Here is a 20,751-nt window from a genome sequence, read left to right as displayed (position 1 = left end):
TTATCCCACAAGAAGGCAGTGTTATATGGATTTGGGGGTCCACAGACTCTAAACACCAGCAAGTATAACTAGACCTATGCAATATGTAAACATCTTTGTCCCCCTAAAGCTTTAACACACAAGTTGAAAACTAATGCCTGGCAGCTTGCTTTAATTTAATCATCCTCTTGTAAATCATGGTACCAAGGCTAGTTGTTATAAATATAAATTCTAAGTGGATTATTTATTACCTTAATCTGTTTGCAGCCTGTACAGGTTCAGACAGTGAATAACTCTTTGGATATACGTGAAATCCTGGAACCCCTATTTTAAAGTGTCATCCTACTTTATTCCTCCTAAAGTGATGGTTTTCTATTTTTGTATGCATGAATCATTAGTTTTCATGGCAACACTTTTGAAATATAATGTTCACGCTGAAATATCAAGCCATATGTCAGGCTTCCAGAGGCGGCGCCAACGGCAATGGCGGTCTCCTTCTAGTCTGGAGGGAGAAGCTCCGCGGAAATTGGGTCTGTCCGCTATGGCGAAGCGGACACCCTTTCGAAAATCACAGGCAGGAGAAGCCTGTGAACGTGGGACTCGGCGGGCACCCTTAGCGCCCCCTGGATTTGCGAAGGAACCCCGCAAGGGGCTCCAGAGCGTAACGGGAGCTTGGCGCGGTGCTGAGAGTCAATTGCTCTTTCCGTGGGGTGAAGCCGCACAGCTGTTGCCGGAGAGCGCTGACCTTTTTCCTGTGACAATTCGGCTGCTAAACAACTACCCGTGAGTAGGTGAAGCTTAAGAAATTGGGACTAAAAAGAGAAAAAAGGGATTAATTTGGCACTGAAGCGGGAAGGTGTAAACAGGAAGTCCGCCTTCCGTTTCTGTACACAGATCAAAGCAAAGACTTTTTTAAGCTAAGACCTGGAGAGCGGTGTTTTAAAAGTTCCAAATCCGAACATCAAAGTGAAAGAACTCCCCCCCCCCAGGTTAGTGGAGAGGGGGGGGAGAGGGAAAAGTGACTTTTTTACTTCTGGAAAAAATAGAGACAATTATCTAACTCCTGGGAACAGACTGCCAGGTTCACTAGAACTGTTGCATTGAGAGTCGCACTATTTATAGACAATGTAACTTTTTAATGGTTAACTCTGCAAAGGAGATACTTGTTGAAGGTCTTCTCTGGACTTGAAACTGTTGCTTGTTTTCTTGAGGGGGACTTAGGAAAGTTGGAAAAGATTCTTTATTGTAACTTTAATGACTTTATTGTAACTTTAATGACTGCTACAGTGTCCCCCTAGAGGAACATTGAAGCTGTACATCCAGCTGGGGGATTTTTCCATTCTGGACTTTGGGGATTTTCCACAGCAAGACTTGACCGTGGGACCGACCTTGATTCATAGACAAAAGTGTGATGACTGATAGGACAACAAGATCGGGCAAGGCTAGAGTGCAGCAGCCCAGCACAGTTTCCCAGCAACGTAGATCATCTGTTCCCGGCCCTCCTGTGACACAGGGGGAAGATTTTGCACAAGCTGGGTCAAAAGGAATGGCTTCAGAAGGGGATTTTACTTCTGTGTTAAATAAAATTTATGAAAAATTGGAAGGCCTAAGCAAACAAGTTACGGAACAATCAACTAAAATAGACAGGAATACTGCCAGCATTAATAATCTGGGACAGAAGGTGAATTCCAATACAGAATCTATTGAAAAATTGCTGGAAGAATCTGCGTCTAATCGAAAAATAGCTGAGGAAGCAAAAGAAAAAGCAGTGGCTGTAGAGGAAGAAATAAAACCTATGCGCAAACAGATTGGGGATCATCAGTCACTTCTGTCTATGATTGAACTGAGGGAGAAACAGACCAATCTGAGGATCAGGGCAGTACCGGAACTTGAAAAAGATAATCTAAGTGACTACCTTACGCAGGAATTTGGAAAATTTTGGAATTTGGAGCTGGAGAAAGACTTTAAGATAGTAAGTGCGTTCAGACTTGGAAGAGGAGGGAGAAAAAACAGGGTGAGAGACTGTTTGGTTACCCTCCGAACGAAAGAAGAGAGAGATAAAATACTGAGTGCGCACTTCCAGAAGACTTTGGAGATCAACGACTTGAGAGTGGAGATTTTTAAGGATATACCGAAACATCTATTGGATCTTAGAACCAACTACGGAGATCTGGTGGCCCTACTGAGAAGAAACAGAATTGTTTTTAGGTGGGAATTCCCCCAGGAACTATCTTTTACCTTTAAAGGGAAAAAGTTCAAAATAAGATCAGTGGAAGATAAGGAAAAAATTTTGAGAGACCACGAAGAAGACCTGCAAAAAGAAGTACTAGAAGAGCTAAGAGCTATAAGATCAGGAGTACTAGACATAGTACCACCACCTTTGGGACTGGACAAACTAAAAAAAGCGATACCACCGTCAGAACAAGAACTTTTGGGAGCAGTTGGAGGAGAATAGAATAACCACACCATGTCTCTGCAATTATTAAGTTGGAACATTCATGGATTTAATTCCCCGGAGAAGAGGAAGAAAGTCTTTCATTTATTGAAAAAGGAACAATTGGACTTAATTTGTTTACAGGAAACTCATGTGATAAGGCTTCACAGGAAAGTACTGATTAATAAAAGATTGGGTCAAGAGTTTATTTCATCGGACAAGGTTAAAAAGAGAGGAGTTGTTATTTATGCCAAAGAGAGCCTATCACCGAAATTTGGTTTTAAAGATGAACAAGGAAGATTTGTGGCAATTGAGATTCAATCACAAGGAGAAAAATTTCTGATTGTAGGAGTTTATGCACCAAATGAGGGGAAATCTGAATTCTTCAAGAAATTGCATGAGACATTGCTTGACTACATGGACTACAACATTATTATGATGGGAGATATGAATGGAGTGGTATCTACAAATATGGATAAGTCGCAGAGACAGGTTGTAACTAAAGATGGCAGACTACCAAAAACCTTTTTTGAACTGACTGACAATATGGACTTGATTGACATCTGGAGAACTAGGAACCCCCTTGGAAGAGAGGGAACATTCTTCTCTGAAGCCAAAATGACATGGACAAGAATTGACCAAATATGGATAACTAGAGGACTGGCACCTAAGACTCGAAAAGTGGAAATTTGCCCAAAAACTTGCTCCGACCATAATGCGGTGAAGATGGAGATGAAACTAACACCAATCGGTTCCTTCAGATGGAGGATGAATGACACCTTATTTAGAGATCAAGAGGTTACCAAGAAGGCCCAAAAAATCTTGAGAGATTATTTTGAGATAAATTTGAATACCACGGTTGAAAAAAGAGTAATCTGGGACGCAAGCAAAGCGGTCATGAGAGGGTTTCTGATTCAACAGAACGCAATAAAGAAGAGAACTCAAAATGAGAAAAAAGATAAAATCTTGGAAAAAATAAAAGAAGGAGAGAAGAAATTAAGAGCGAAACCAAAGTCGCAAGAGATTCTGAGAGAAATAAAGCTATATCAAGTACAATACATGAAAATGATAAATCAGGAAGTAGAATGGAAAATTAAGCAGATGAGACAAAAGACATTTGAATCGGCTAATAAATGCGGGAAACTGCTAGCCTGGCAGATGAAAAAAAGACAAAAATTAAACACCATCACAAATTTGGATGTGGAAGGAAAGAACATACAGAATCCATTGGAGATTAGAAAGTGCTTCCAGAGATATTTTAAACAACTATATACACAAGGGCCACAGAAAGAGACTGATTTAGACCAATTTTTAAGAACAAATGGATTACAAAAAATCTCTCAAGAAAATAAGATAATGTTGAATCACAAAATTACAGAACAGGAGGTTGAAGGTGCCATTCAGAACATGCAGTTGGGTAAATCTCCAGGGCCGGATGGTCTAACCTCCAAATACTATAGATCTTTGAAAAACTGGTTAATTCAGCCACTAAAGGAGGTCTGTAATGAAATTTTGGAGGGGAAAAAGGTGCCAGAGTCGTGGAAGGAAGTTTACATTACACTTATACCTAAAACTGAGTCTGAAAAGACACAACTTAAGAACTACCGCCCCATATCCCTGCTTAATGTGGATTACAAAATTTTTGCTGATATCTTGGCTAATAGATTAAAAAAGGTATTAGTTGAAGAGATACATAAAGATCAAGCCGGCTTTCTCCCAGGTAGACATCTGTCTGACAATACGAGGAATATAATTAACATTTTGGAGAAGCTGCAAGTGAACATCAATACCAAAGCAGTTTTAATTTTTATAGATGCGGAAAAAGCTTTTGATAATATTTCTTGGAATTATATGAAGAAAAATCTTCAGGGAAGGGTGGTGGGCCAAGGGTTTGAAAATGGTATAAGTGCAATTTACTCAGAACAAAAGGCTAAGTTAATAGTTAATAATGTGATGACAGAGGAATTTAAGATAGAGAAAGGGACACGACAAGGCTGCCCAATTTCCCCATTGCTTTTTATTTCGGTTCTGGAGGTTTTGCTGAATATGATTAGAAGGGACCGTCTAATTAAAGGTATTCAGGTCGGAGCCAAACAATATAAATTGAAAGCTTTTGCAGATGACCTAGTTTTGACGTTACAGGAGCCAGAATCTAGTACGAAAAGAGTATTAGAATTGATTCAAGAATTTGGTCATGTGGCAGGATTTAAGTTGAACAAGTCAAAAACTAAAGTGCTTGAGAAAAATTTTACACCAATTGAGAAAGAGAGGTTTCAGAAGGAGACAGGTTTAACATTAGTTAAGAAAGTAAAATATTTGGGGGTTAATATGACTGCTAAGAATCTAAATTTATTTAAAGATAACTATGAGAAATGTTGGATAGAAGTGAAAAAAGATTTGGAAATATGGTCAAATTTGAAGCTTTCCCTGTTGGGTCGAATTGCAGCTATAAAGATGAATGTATTGCCAAAAATGTTATTTTTGTTTCAATCATTGCAAATTTTGGACAAGATGGACTGTTTCAAGAAGTGGCAGAGAGACATTTCTAGATTTGTCTGGCAGGGCAAGAAGCCTAGAATAAAATTTAAAATATTAACTGATGCAAAGGAAAGAGGTGGATTTGCCCTGCCAGACCTTAAACTTTACTATGAATCAGCAGCATTCTGCTGGTTGAAAGACTGGCTGCTTCTTGAGAACACAGACATTTTGGACCTAGAAGGTTTTAACAACGTTTTTGGATGGCATGCATATTTGTGGTACGACAAGGTTAAAGCACATAAAGCATTTAAAAACCATATTGTCAGGAAAGCATTGTTCAATGTCTGGATAAGATACAAAGATTTACTGGAAAATAAAACCCCAAGGTGGTTGTCACCAATGGAAGCGAAGGCTCAGAAAAAGCTCAATATGGAGGCCAAATGGCCGAAATATTGGGAAATATTGGAACAAGAAGGAGACAAATTGAAATTGCAGAGTTTTGAGAAATTAAAAGATAAAGTGCGAGATTGGCTTCATTATTATCAAATAAGAGAGGCCTATAATTTGGATAAAAAAATTGGCTTCCAGGTGGAAAAATCAAAATTGGAAACAGAACTGTTAGATCCCAAAACTAAGATACTTTCAAGAATGTATAACTTGCTGTTAAAATGGAATACGCAGGATGAAACGGTTAAATCTGCTATGATCAAATGGGCACAAGATATTGGTCACAACATTATGTTTGCTGACTGGGAACAGTTGTGGACCACCGGTATGAAATTTACGGCATGTAATGCCTTAAGAGAGAATATTATGAAAATGATATACAGGTGGACATGACACCAGTCAAGCTTGCAAAAATCTATCATTTGCCCGATAATAAATGTTGGAAATGCAAAGAAAATGAAGGTACATTCTTTCACCTTTGGTGGACGTGCCCAAAGATTAAGGCTTTCTGGGAGATGATCTATAATGAAATGAAAAAGGTATTTAAACATACCTTCCTGAAGAAACCAGAGGCCTTTCTCCTGGGCATAGTCGGCCAATTGGTGCCAAAGAAGGATAGAACTTTCTTTATGTATGCAACAACAGCAGCAAGAATACTTATTGCAAAGTATTGGAAGACACAAGAGTTACCCACCCTGGAAGAGTGGCAGATGAAGGTGATGGATTATATGGAATTGGCGGAAATGACTGGCAGAATCCGAGACCTGGGAGAAGAGTTGGTGGAAGAAGACTGGAAGAAACTTAAAGACTATCTTCAGAAACACTGTAAAATTAATGAATGTTAAAATGATGTTGGATTGAAAATAAGTGGCATTAGCAACAAAGTTAATAAGAATATGCAAAAATGAATTGATAAATGGATGAAAATATAGAGTTATAATATGTTAAGATATAGAGTTAAGATAAATGAAAGAGGGTAAGGATTTGCTGATTTGATTATTTAAATGGGAATACAAAAAGGGGAGGTGTGAGGAGGTCAAGGAAACAAGCTAATGAGTTTAAAGTTACTAAAAACGGATTTGTTTTTAATTCTTTGTTATCTATTTGTTTTTTGTATTTTGTATTTTTATTCTTTTTTCTTTTTTATGTATTTTTCTATGTCTTTTTTTGTATCTTTTTCTTTCTATGTGACTTTTTTCTATTTTGTAAACTTATGTTTTTGTAAGATCTCAATAAATATCTTTAAAAAAAAAAAGAAATATCAAGCCATATGTCTCTCCAAAAGGTTTTCTTTAAGATCCTTGGCTCTCAGCCACGAGACGAGTCTACAACACTGTCACACATCTTTAATGCATTACAGTGTTAATGGACTTAATGATAATATTAAAAGCCACATAGAGCTTACAAATGTTTTAACTATGTTCTGAACACACTACAGTGATTTTGGTGGGTAACGTTGGGAACCTTAGAAGTGAAGTTTTGGAAAGGTGTTCAGAAGACGTTTCGGGTGAAAGTATTAAACAGGTGACATGTTCAGATTGAGGAACATGTGTTTCTTCCTAGCCTCAGGAACTGAATGGGATTGATTGATTGATTGATCATACATGGCCCCAAAGAGGTCACCTAACTTGGCACTGTCCAGACCCAGATACACAGAGAACTTTAGTCTATATTACAGATAAATTTAATAGATATCTAAAAATTCAGAGAAACATCACCTAGATTTAGGTGACTGGACACTGACAGTCACCTAGATCTAATTGTGTGCATTCACTTTTATGTGCCCTAAATGTACAGAAATATATATCCATTTATTAGACATTTGCAACATTCATCTGGGGTTATCAGCATCAACGTGAGAATGTTGAGATTCATCAGTTCTTGGACATTCAGTGTAGCACAAAGGATTTGTAAGTGCTTCAGCACTTGTCACTGCTCCTTAGCACCTTTTAAGGAACTGCACACTTCTAAGAATGTTTACAACAGGAGGAATCAAGAGCCTACAATATCATTTTACATGAAATATAAATTTGGTGTTAATCCCAGAAGTGTATGTTGATTTGCATCTCCTAGCAATCTGAATACGGATTGTTAACTGTTATTAAAGGTTAAATTATAAGGCATATAACAACACTGGGCACCCATTTGCGGATAAATGGCTCTGGTCCAACAGGGGTCAAAACACAATTTGGTGGCTGGATTGAGCAGCACAGGTGAAGAGAGGAGGGCCAGGTCAATGCCTACTCTCCTGTTCTTGCTGTGGAAGAGGCAGCAGAAAAGCCAAGAATCATGAGATGAACAGAAGCGAGTCAGTGGGTAGATAACACATTGTTGGCCTTTTATCTCTTGCTGAGTTGAAACTATACACCCCCACCCTCTGTTTATAGTTGCCAACCAGGGACCAGCTATAGGCAAACTCTGCTTGCAGACTGTGAAAGATTCCTATGAAACATACATTTGGCTCCTGTTGATGCTTCATGTGCAGAACGGCTGATGGTTAGCAACGTGAGTTTTGTTATTTCCTTCTGTACTCTGTGAGGCCATCTAGCTTCTTGACACCACATGTGGGAGAGTCTGTTCCAAATCAGAACAGCTTGTAAAGTTTTTTCTGTGCCTCAAACTAGTTAGCAGCACTATTCAGACTCCAAGTTAGCACTGTTCTAACTCCAGGTCTCTGTGAGAAATTCACAGACAGGTGCCATCTTGTCATGGTGTGGTGAAAAGTCACTTGAAGCCCAGGGGAGCCACTTCACTTAAATGATTCCCGCCCCCGCCCCCCCACTTCATGGTGCTGCCTGTATGAGTTTCAAGGAGCTATAATGCCACAGGGTGTTCATGAATGGGCTCTTAGCGATTTTGAAAAAATGGAATAAAGTCTATTGATCAGCATAAGAAAAGCTTATGAAATAATTTAAGTGAACTACTTCACAGGTGGGTATTTCTTTTTTGCACCTGTATGTACCTTCTCAAGAATGACATCTGTCTTAGGATGTCTTTTGAAGTGTTGATATAATCTTTATTTTATCCTGCTGACTTCAGCTCAGACTTTTTAATGCACGGAGTAAATGTGTATGTATGTTTAGGGCAGGGGTCTGCAACCTTTAAGACAAAAAGAGCCACTTGGACCCGTTTCCGAAGAAAAAAAAAACTGGGAGCCGCAAAACTCGTCATTATAAAAATAACTTTTTTGTCACTTTTTTATTATTTGTTTGACCCCTCAGAATTACTCCTCCTCATAGAAATAAACGTTAAATTAACAAGTTACCTTTTTTTTGTGTGTGTGTGTGTTCTTCACTCCCCTTCAAAACAGTGACTAGCGTACATGCCCCCTTTCAATGCAGTGACCAGCGTACAATGTAGCGGGCGGGCGGGCGGGAAGGTGACGTCGGGACGGTGCATGACTAACGCACGCACCGCCCCCATGCGACGTCACAGCCAGTACAGCGCCCGCCACAGTGGGGAGTGTTGGGGCGCACAATGCGCCTCCTCCCCTCACTAGTATCCGCCCCGGAGCCGCGGCGAAGGTGTAAAAGAGCCGCGGGTTGCCGACCCCTGGTGTATGTGGACAATGTTACAGTGGTACCTCAGTTTTCGAGCATCTCAGAGGCTGAACATCAGAGGCTGAACATTTTGGTTTTTGAACGCCGAAAACCTGGAATTGCTTCTGTTTTCGCACGGGCCTTGGAAGTCGAACGGCTTCCGCTGCGTGTTTTTCAATTTTCCCAATTGAACTTGCAGCCAGCCCTTTGTGCCTCAGTTTTTGAATGTTTCGGAAGTTGAACGGTCTTCCAGAACAGATTATGTTCAAGAACCGAGGTACCACTGTATTAGCCTCACCCACATTGTTGTTTATGCTGTTTAATTGGTACACTCAGTCCAATGTCTACAATGGTGTGTCTGCTTGTGTACAGTGGTGCCTCTGGTTAAGAACTTAATTCGTTCCGGAGGTCTGTTCTTAATCTGAAACTGTTCTTAACCTGAGGTACCACTTTAGCTAACGGGGCCTCCCGCTGCTGCCGCGCCACTGCAGCACGATTTCTGTTCTCATCCTGAAACAAAGTTCTTAACCCGAGGTACTACTTCCAGGTTAGCGGAGTCTGTAACCTGAAGCATTTGTAACCCGAGGTACCACTGTATAATTAACTCTGAATGCAGGATGAATATTCCTTGTCATATAACTGCCCCATCAAGAAAAAAGCATCACTATGATTTGGGTACTATATATTGCTTATGTTCTGTTCGCGTTTGTGTCATTTCATAAAGCCAGATATCATTTATTTGACAGAGTACTCTATCAATGACATTTCCATGGAGTTTATCTGGGCTGTAATGGACAGTTTCATTTTGTAATCTCTCTGTTGAAAAACCTTTGCTATCCATTTCTGCATTAGAGTTTTGTGCTGTCTAATGTAATTGTGGGCTGCCAACATTATTGAAATGTTTCCTTTAAATTGAGTTTATAAATTTATTTTGCCTGTTTTATTTATCTTTTGCATTTTACTTCCTCAGTGCTCAGTTTGCCCTAATGAAGAATGAAAAAATATTGTTATTATTTTTTACATTGCTTTTAGTGTTCAGCATCCAATGTATTGTCCATTCATGGATACTATCTGGATATACAGGTATAATCTAAGTTTTCAGATTCTTTGCAGCAGCAATTGTTTGGGGAACATTTTGGTAGAGATAAAAGCATAATTTGACCAGCAGTATGCTACTCCACATGCAAGACAACTTGGTAGGCTTTCAGACATGGAGACAGGCAATGAATATTAATAATCATTTATTCTGTTTCAGCACTGCTAATTTGAATAAGTTACTGAGCTATGACTAAACCTATATGACAGCTATTTTGTTTTGTTCCCTGAATACAAACCTGTATATCAATAAAACATTTCATTTTTATCTTCCATTTTACGGTCAGGCATATGCTTTCAATATTAATGTTTTAAATATTCAAACACAAATATTTTATTTCTGCAGGGTCTGGCAGGTTATATCACAGTGCCTGGAATGAACAAGTTTGGTTTTACAAAGTTCACTGAGGCAGTTGGCAAAATCTCTGAACTACGCTTGAAAATAGTTCCCATAATTGTCAGGTGAAGTTATGAATGATGCAAGTTCATTTGGGTGTAGAACTTTGAGTTATTTCTGGTTCATCTTCAGATTTGTTCTGTTACATGTACTTGGCGGCCAACTTGGGTGTCTTAGGGAAATTCATGGAGGATATGGCAATCGGTGGCTACTATTGGTCACAAAGGCTCTCCCCTGCCTCCGTGGTTGAAGGCAGAATGCATCTGAATGCCAGTTGCTGGAAACTGGAGAAGAGAAGAGTGCTCTAGCTCTCAGGTCCTGCTTGGGGGCATTTGATTGGCCACTGTGAGAACAGGATGCTCGACTAGATGGGACATTGGCCTGATCCAACAGGCTTTTCTGTTCTTAAGCATTTTTTTGCTCTTCAGACACATTGGAGATATATTTCTTAAAGATAATAATGGATGGGAAAAATAAACAATTCATGTTCCACTGTGTTGATATTTTCTTAGGCTTCTTAAGTTTATTTTATACTTCAAGCACAGCTACTTGTCAGTTTCTGAATTCTGAATTTTGTTATTATTAGGTTTCTGTTTTTGCAGAGGATCATTTGAATGAACTTGAATTGTGCTGTAAACTGAATGTGAGAAAAACTAGTTGATTTTGTAAAGGGGCAAATGTGAATTGGAATTCATTCCTTTTTCGGACACTTTGAACCTTCCATGTTCTAGGTTACCATGACTGAATCTCCAGCTTCCAATCTGAAAGGATAGATTCAGGGCCAATATTTTAGCTAGAATATTTTGGTTGTTCCTAATTTTCTCTCCGGGTTTCTGTGCTTCTTTAATGCATTGGCAATCCATTCATTCATGAGGAAAAGAATAATAATGAGAGAAGATAAATGATGAGATCCAAATGGCAGGCTGGAATATTTGAAATTACAAATAGTTTTACTAGCAGAAAGACACTCCAGCCTGCCATCTTGAAGAGCAAGCTGGGATGTCCATTTGCACAAGTAGGGTACATGTTTGGCCATCAAGTTGATTGGGCTAACTTTATCATTATTTGTCTCTCATGATTGTTTTATTGTAATTTGTATATGATTACATCTCTCAAAAGCTATATTTTGTATTTTATAGCAAAGTGGGATATATTGGTAATAAATTACTAAATATATAATAATGGTACCAGTCTATTTAAAAGATCACATATCAAATATAAAATATTTTGCTGCAACACTGAATTGCTTGTGCTGATTCATTCTAGCGATGACACGAAGGACAAATCTGAGTCATCCTAGCACTTCTCAAATACAAGAGCACCTGTTGCTGGGACATATGTCTAGTCTATTCAAAATCTTTTTAAGTTATGTAAAGATTTTAGACCTGGAAATGAAATTAGATCGATGGAATGATAAAGCAAAATCATTGACACAGGGTCACTTCATTGCTCGTTTAAGGAAATTAGCTTTGACAGTCTTCTGGCACTCTCTTTTCTTTTACACTCTAAGGTTCCTTCCTAAAATGAACTTTCCAAGCTTGATCAGACATGTTTACTCCTCACTAGTCTAAGGCCTAAGAGATCCATCATGGATTGGGAATCCTGGGTTGTATCCAACTAACTTGTTTGTTCCACTTGAGCAATGGAACTTTCCGTCCTCTTGGCACACCATGCACCGGAAAGTTGGGGGGAAACCCAGAGCAAATTGAAGAGGCACATAGGAGGAGGAGAGGAGGGGAGCAGGGGAAAATAAAGGCTAATCGACACCCGGAGCGGTACGACACATGCGTACGACACATGTGAGCTGTCGCTACAAAGGGCGCATGTGCGGCGTCCCTATATACAGCGCATGTGTTGTATGTTTGCCGCCGCCGATGCCTGAGCGCCGTACGGATGGTGATGGGTGTCAGGATTCACAGAACGCTGTGTGAGATAGTAAGTCTGCAGGCTTGAGTTTGCTAGCTGATGCAACTGGCTGATGCAATCAGCCTGCAATACTTTCTATGGAAGTGCTGGGTCAGAATGACTCAGCAGTAATGTGCTGACAGTTGATTGGCTGTCATTGGTTTAAAAGGGAAACCTGTCCAGCAGTAAAGGTGTGGTGTAGAGGAGTGTGGTCAGAGAGAGTTAGAGGTCTTCCTATTTGCCTTAAGGTGCAGCCAGGTACTCTGTTTGACTGTAGGAACTGCTCGTGTATTATAGCCTGTAGATATTTGTATATACAGGGGTACCTCAGGTTAAGAACTTAATTTGTTCCGGAGGTCCGTTCTTAACCTGAAACTGTTCTTAACCTGAAGCACCACTTTGGCTAATGGGGCCTCTCGCTGCCGCTGCGCCGCCAGAGCACAATTTCTGCTCTCATCCTGAAGCAAAGTTCTTAACCCGAAGTAATATTTCTGGGTTAGTGGAGTCTGTAACCTGAAGCGTCTGTAACCCGAGGTACCACTGTATATAGCTCACAATAAATATACTGCACTGAAGAACCTGGAACTCTGAGCATTTCTGCTAAAGCGCCGCAAAGAATTCATGACAGTGGGGTCTTCTGCTCATGGCTGCAGCAGTGGTTTAAGCTTGCGGCTGTAGCGGCAACTGAGGGATCCCACTGCCATCTGTACGGTGCTCAGGCGGTGGCGGCAAACAGCTATGTACAGCGCATGTGTGGCGTCGCTACGTACAGCGCATGTGTGCGACACCGCACATGCGTTGTACGTAGCGGTTTTCTGCCAGCGCTGCTCGAACGCTGTACGAACAGTGGCGGGATCCTCTGCTCGTGGCTGCAGCCGTGAACAGAGGATCCTCCACATGTGACTGCGGCGGTGCGGTGGCTGCTTGCGCCGCTGCACCCAGAGGCAGCGGGGCGAGCACCCCACGGGGTGCCTTCTTGTCACCCCCCCCAAACATGGCACCCGGGGCTCACTGCCCCCGCTCCCCCTGTGATGCCACTGGAAGGGAGTTCCATTGCACAAGTGGAAATAATTGCACTGATGGTACAAGTTAACTAGGTACTACCTCAGGAGTATAGATTTGTATGCTGGCTGCAATGTCCTGTACCAGGAACTAATTACACAGCAGTTTTGTGTACTTTAGCATCATGATTCAGTTTTCCTAAATGTAACAATCTAATATAAGGGTTATTCTTCACAAATATTTAAAAGTCAGCGATACAGCAAATTATTTTTCATTTGGCATTTACTGATTGAATGTAATTCTCCATTATGGCATGGAAGACAAAGTGATTTATGTCTCAATAAAGAACATGCCTTCTAATTCACTAGGTTAAAGCGAATGGGTTAAAGTCCTTTAAATTAATCCCCACTACTCTGTATTGATTAAACTTCTGGATTTGATCAATAGGGCAGAAAATTGCCATGAAGCCCTTGAAGGGATTCCAAACTTCTTTGTTTCTCAACCATTATATAGCTGCAGGGGAAAAAATGGTCCCTATATTATTGTGGGGGTGTTAGCATCAACTACAGCTAGGTAGTGTAGCTAAATATCTGAATTATTTCTCACTCATTGCACAGATATGTTGAACATTTCCCCCAAACATTTTAAAATTATATTTAGTAATACTATAGTTAAACTTCACCTGAATTGCTATCATTCATCAGACCCTCCTACAGCTGAATGCAAACTTAAGTTTTCTTGCTGTGCTTCATTCCAGATCTACCCTGTGGTCCTCATGAAACTTGTCCATTGCTTCCTAATTCCCTCCCATCCTGCCATCAATCCCTCTGAATTGTTCCAGGTTTTCCTGTTGTTGTCAGTCCGTACTCCAGGTTCTTGATACTTATTCCACCTTTCAAATGAGCACAGAAGTTTGACCAGTTGCAGGGTGGTATGGGGAGGATATGCTTGCTGAAGGTTCCTCCCTTCACTAGATATCAGTGAGGACCTGTGGCTCTCCTGATGTTGGTCTACAACTCCTACCATTGGCCAACAACATCTGGAAGGATTCAGGTTCTCCATCCTTGCTCAAAATTATATTTGGTTTCATGACCATGGCTTTCATCCTGACAAGCAAGAACAGATTTTAGAGCTTGATTCAATTTGTTGCCTCCTCAGTTATGGTGCAGCAATCAGCATGTTGGCACAGGACCTGGGAAACCAAGGCTCAAAACCCCATTCAGCCATGAAGTTCACTGTGTGACCGTGAGCCAGACTACCATCTTCCCATCTAAACCACCTCATAGAGTTGTTTTGGGAATACAATGGGGAGGGAGATACCGGTAAATGTGTGTACCACCTTGAGCTCCACTGGAAAGATGGGGTACAAATTTAATACAATAATAATAACAGCAGCAGCAGCAACAATAATACTTTGCTCTAGAGGTTTGCACCAAAAGGAAGTGATGTTATAAATTTTTTATTTGTTCAGGAGGTATACGTATTCTTGTAGACTAGCTATCAGAAAGTATCATTTTGTGAGTCAGGAAGCTGCAGCAAAGTGCTAACAAAACAGCAAGCAGCCTTTATTCTGTTGGGAAATAACTGGTGAATAGCAACTAATATTGAAGTCCTATGTGTGTGTGAAACTACAAAATAAAAACAGCTGACTGCCCGAATTCAAAAGCATGGGGCTTGACTCACTTTCTAGCCCCAAAGCCCCTAACAGAGTTTAAAACTGAAATTCATGCAGCGTTTCCAAAATGTGGGAGATAAAGATTGTTAGACCTTTAAATAGCCCAGTATTGAGCACTCACAATGTGCTCCCATGTTGCTACCCCTCTCACAATGAATAGATCACAAACCTAAGTAAGTTTAAATGCTTTACTTACAGTAATCAGAGGTCTCACTTGTGCATCATTCAATGCTACAGAAAAAAGACAGGTAAAAACTTTTTGAGTACAAAAATATAAAAGTTAGTTTTCAAACATGGAGTCTAGAGTTTGGGAACTCCACCCTCATGTGTCTGGTCAGTTACATGGTTCAAAAAGAGAAGAAAGAGAGAAAGGAACAGGAAACAAACCTTACTTCCTCCCTCCCAGAAGGTGAGTTGGTGTGACCTAGCTGTGCCTTCTCTAGAAATTTGCAGCTCTGTGGTCCTTAACTCCTTCATTTATTAACTAGCATAGACATGCCTTGTTAGGTTTGACTGCAAAATCTCCCACATATTCCAGCTGCAACACAGCCCTTGAAATATTTCTGATGGGGAGAGTTGAACAGTCAGTGACAGACACAAACCAATAAATTCAGTGGGGACAGGTGTGCATTGAGTACTGGCCTGCTGTAGTGGAAGATGCATTTCTGCTGCATATAATTGCTTTGCAGGAATTTTTTAAGTAGAACAATTCTCCTGAACATTGTTCACATTTGGGGAAATTGAGGTTGGCTGTGGTTTCCAGGCACATGCACCCTGCCTTTAAAAGCAGCGAAAAACCTACAATTAGGATTATCACATAGGATAATGGGCTGTGCAGTTTTCTACTGGGAAGCAATTTCTGTGTAAGATTATGTCTAATGTAGCCTTAATCTGGCTGGTTCTGTTCCCCACTATAACATTATTTATTTGATTAATTCTGGAGGGACTTTACAAGATAAATGCTATTGTCAAGGTGTAACTATTTATAATCAGATTGACATTGCATAGTCCTCTACTTCTTGAGATTTTGTTCTGAAGAGCAGACAACTAACTGAGATAAATATCACAGTAGCAATGTAACAATGGTTCTTCTTAAAGACTGAAACTTGGAACATACCTCTGTATAGCCTGAAAACTTGCTTCTAGTATATTACAGACAGGTTGATCCAGTAAGAAATATTATTGTCTTACATTGCATATGACAGGAGAAGTTGTAATGCTCTGTAGTTGGTTTCTGTATGATCCTGTAGGGTGCACTGACAGATAGTGATGACCTGACAGCATAATACAACAAGTTAGGCCAGCACAAGAGTTCTTTTCTCCAATCCTATATGCTTGTTTTTCAGGGTAGTAGCTATTAGCACTGGGCCATTAATGTTGTTTGGGCAAATTGAATACAATGAGGCAATTGACATTATAGTCACTGCAATAGTTATGGGTGTGTTGATTTTCCAGAGGACTTATTGATTCATTTCTTTGTTGGGCTCCTTGCAGATGAGGAGAATGAATCAATAAAAAGTATAAGGATGGAGAAAATGATGAATTGTGACCCCGGTGGCAGCGACGAAAATAAATGAATCTATATTTAGTTTGACTATAATGCACTTGTTTGGTATAAATGGCTATAATCTAAAAAGAAATCACTTTAAAACATTGTTAGTCACTTTTTCAGCGAAAGTAACATTATTGGAAATTATGCAAGACCTGATTTTCCCTGTGATGATTTGTGGAAATTATTGCCCTGGCAGAATAGCTAAAATGTTATCTTGTATAGCCACATAAAAAAAGAAACCCAACTAATATGTACTTTATATTGGAGGAAAATTGGGTATGACTCCCATGTCCTCTCTGACTTTGGGGGCAAGCTGAGACAAGAATTTCCTACACCTCCATGTCTGTTGGGTGAGTGGGGCCAGCCAGTGTCAGCCACATTGCTTGGCACCACACCAGATGTCCACATTGGAGAAGATGTCTGCACTGATAAAGCCCGCCCAGGCATAGACTTCTTTGGTGCAGATACCTATGCAGATACCCATGTAGGGCAGCGTTTCTCAAACTTGGGTCTGCTGCTGTTTTTGGACTACAATTCCCATCATTCCTGACCACTGGTCTTGCCAGCTAGGGATGATGGAAGTTGTAGTCCAAAAACAGCTGGAGACCCAAGTTTGGAAAACACTGGTGTAGGGTGTGTAGCAGGCATTTTAAGCCAGCTTTTCTAATGCTATGGTGAATTTGAACTCCTCTTATCTTTTTGTGTTTCTTTTACAACATCACTGTACACGGCTTAGAAATCATGGTTTTAAGTGGCATATAAACCGTTAAAATGTCAAAAAATATGTGCTGAAACTCACAGTCTAAAAAATTTTACCAGAGCTGTGAAAAGCCCCATGTATTAATATTAAAATGCCCTTAAGAGACCTCAGGAAGTCACCACCTCTTGGTCTCTGTAGAACAATCAGTTTAGGTCTACCCAATGGGGTATGGTGCATATTTATATGCTATATAAATGTAAATGTTTCAGGTCTAATATATAGCACTTTATAGGGACCCTGAGGATCTTTGAATCATGGCAATCATTCAGTTATACTGCTCGTATCCACTACACAGGGTCCTATCAGCATCAAAAGTATTTTAGTATCATTTGGAAACAATTACTCAAAGACTTAGGACTCAATAACCAAACTAGATGCATGTAGCAGTCTCGCTGTTCCCTCCACCCCCCCTGCCAATGAAAAGCAGCCATGGGGCACTGCAAGTTTGATTAAAGAAACAGCAGGGGGAAAGGTCTCATTAACCCTTTCCCCTCACAGAAGGAAAGCCTCCATAACCCTTTGTGAAATGATAGTTCAGTGTTAGAGTGTCTGCCTTGGAAAAAGTCTCAGGTTCAGTCCCTGGTATCACTAATGTAGCCAATACAGAGTTAGCTAGAACAATAGTCGGATTCAGTTTCTTATGTTGCTCAGGCTATTCCTTTTGTTTCTGCTCAAAATCATGTCCTTCTCCCAAGCTGCCTTTCCACCAACAGGGGGAAAGAATTGAATATCATGCTCACCATTCCGCCAACAAAACTTGCAGATTTCCAATTTTCTTTGAAAGAAGAAAAGTAGAAAGTTGGGAGACTGTTACATGCACTTGCTGTGTAATATTTGACATGGAACATTTGGTTTGGCACCAGCACAAATTAATTAAAGTTACTACAGAACACAGTAAATGTCCCTTGGGCCATTTGTCTTATTCTGCCATGAACCATTGAAGTCACTCTAAGTAGATTCAGCCTTGCCTCCAGTCTGCAGCCATAAGTCACGCAAAAGCCTATAGAAAACAAACATTCGGTGAAGGCATATCTTGGACTGTGGTTAGGCACTGGGTAGATGATCCAGCCTTTGGGCATGGGGATATTTGCAATTATTTGACTCCACTACGAAATCGTCTTTGCAATTTATTGGTGTTGCTGTGAGAAATGGGACTTGTGAGAGCCAGTTCAAAACTGAGAGCCAGTTCAAAAGTGTAGAAAAGGCTAAGCGTTCTCCAAATGAGTTGAGTAAACACAGCAGGGTGGAGAGCACTAGCTGTCTTTCTAGTCACTGTCCATGCGTTGGAGGGAGACTGAAGCGAAGGCTCCCTGCACAGGGTTCTGTAATAATAATAATAATAATAATAATAATAATAATAATAATAATAATAAAATTATTTATATCCCGCCCTCCCCAGCCAAAGCCGGGCTCAGGGCGGCTAACAACAATAAAATAATACAACATTCTAAAATCATTTCATTATAAAATTAATTCAAATCAAATTGATGGCAACCATTGGGCTAGAGTTCTGTGAAGATTGCCAAAGGAGGGAGTCAGGCTGTGCCCTGGCCAAAGGCCTGGTGGAACAGCTCTGTCTTGCAAGCCCTGCGGAAAGATGTCAAGTCCCGCAGAGCCCCAGAGTCTCTTGTGACAGAGCGTTCCACCAGATTGGAGCCACAGCCGAAAAAGCCCTGGCTCTAGTTGAGGCCAGTTGAGTAATGTGTGGGGAACCTCCATCAATAAATGAAACTCTCCACTTTACACAGTCACCTTCCTGTTGGGATACTGCCAGGGAGACGGAGGCATCAGGCAGGCCCCCAGTTGTCTCTGGACGATCACCGGTCTCCCGTGGAACAGCATCAATTAGCGACACGAGCCTCAGAGACGTTCCAAGACCCGTGCACACCCTTTCAGCAGAGTGTGTGAGTCTCCACAATGAAAGATGCAGACAGAGAGAGAGCATATATATACAGCTTTATTCAACGTGGTTCAGAGCAAAGGAAAAACATGACTGCTTGCCTTCGTGTCCAGGAAAACAGCCAAAATACAAAAGCTATATACAAACGGAAGTTCCCAGCAAGAGCTGGAAGTAAACAGGCATGTGATGCACCAGTCATGCCTGCTCCTTTTAAGGTGGAATGGAACTATATCCTAACACTTCCAGTTCATGGAAGGTGATGAAAACAATAGGGATGAGGATGGATCAAGAATGCTCATCACAATTCTCCCCTTTGTGTGTTTACTGAACTTACTAAGAAAATGCCTAAGGAGAATTTAAGTTTAGAAAAACTAAGAATGCAGGTGAGAGAAACTGCATGTTTGAAAACTCACACTGAATTTAAAGTATCTCAGGATGTTCAAAGCTCATCAGGCATAGTTGTCTCTTTTTTTTATTAAAGATTTTCTTGTTTTACAAAAGTGTTTGCAATGTCTCTCTCGTATTCCCCCCCCCCCCCGTAACATTTTTTACAAATCAGTTTCATTTATTGAGACATTGGGAAGAAAAGGGGGAAAGAGGTGGAGGGGGGGAAAGATGGGTGGGGTTGGGGTGCGGTGAAGATGTTTCTATTTTACTTACTATATGTAGGGTTTGGTGTCAGCGTTGCTTGTGCAGGTTCTTTGTTGTTTGCTTGTGTTCCTTTGGTGGTGAGGGAGGTTGGGGTTGGCCTAGGGCCCCACTCACACCCGAAAACAAAGATCACTACAGCCAATCACAAACAATCAATCAGGGATAGTTCTAAACATGCATGGCGCTCTCAAGGACAGGAGTTTTCAAGCCTGCAATTCATCATCTGCATTCCTCTGACTGGTAGAGTCCCATAAGATCTGCACCAAATCTTTTCTAATAGATGTCTGAATCTTCTCTGAGAGCCATCTTCTGTTAAAATGTTGACAATGTGAATTACCATGTACCAATCTAGAGTATTAGTGTTGGTATATGCCTTGTGGATACAGGTTCTGTCCAACACTAGTCATACTCAGAGAGCTGACCGACTGAAATGAATGAGCCTAAGTTAGTCATGTTTATTCATTTCAAAGGATTTACTATGTGTATGACTAATGCTGTCGTTGTTATTCCCAGAGTGTCTATGTTGACTTTCAGGCAAGGTAATTCACAAAGGTTCACACACCAGTATAAAATTTATGTTTAAAAGAAAGCAACTTAGCAAAAGTTAAGACAAAAGCTAATGCCAACATTTCTTAAAAAAATTAAAAGCCAAATACATCCGTGTTCTTGCCAAAAAAAGCAAAGGACAGACCCACAGATTTGTCAGAGACAGCAAGAGTAAACCCTTAGGGTGCAGTTCCTCCTCATAAGGGTCCCCGGCAGTGGGGTGGGCAAGGCAATGGGAAACCTTGCCCCTTGGTGGTCCAGCACAGGTTCTCCTGCCGCTATGTTGGATGCAGTCCATTCATCCTATCAATGTGTAAGCCATTTCCCCTCTTCCCATTTTAGTCATCCTATCCCTGTCACCCCCAGTAGTGTAGGGTTACCAGATGTCCCC

Source organism: Podarcis filfolensis (assembly GCF_964270895.1).
Source record: "Podarcis filfolensis genome assembly, chromosome: 1".
Taxonomy (NCBI): domain Eukaryota; kingdom Metazoa; phylum Chordata; class Lepidosauria; order Squamata; family Lacertidae; genus Podarcis; species Podarcis filfolensis.
This window is presented reverse-complemented; position numbering follows the sequence as displayed.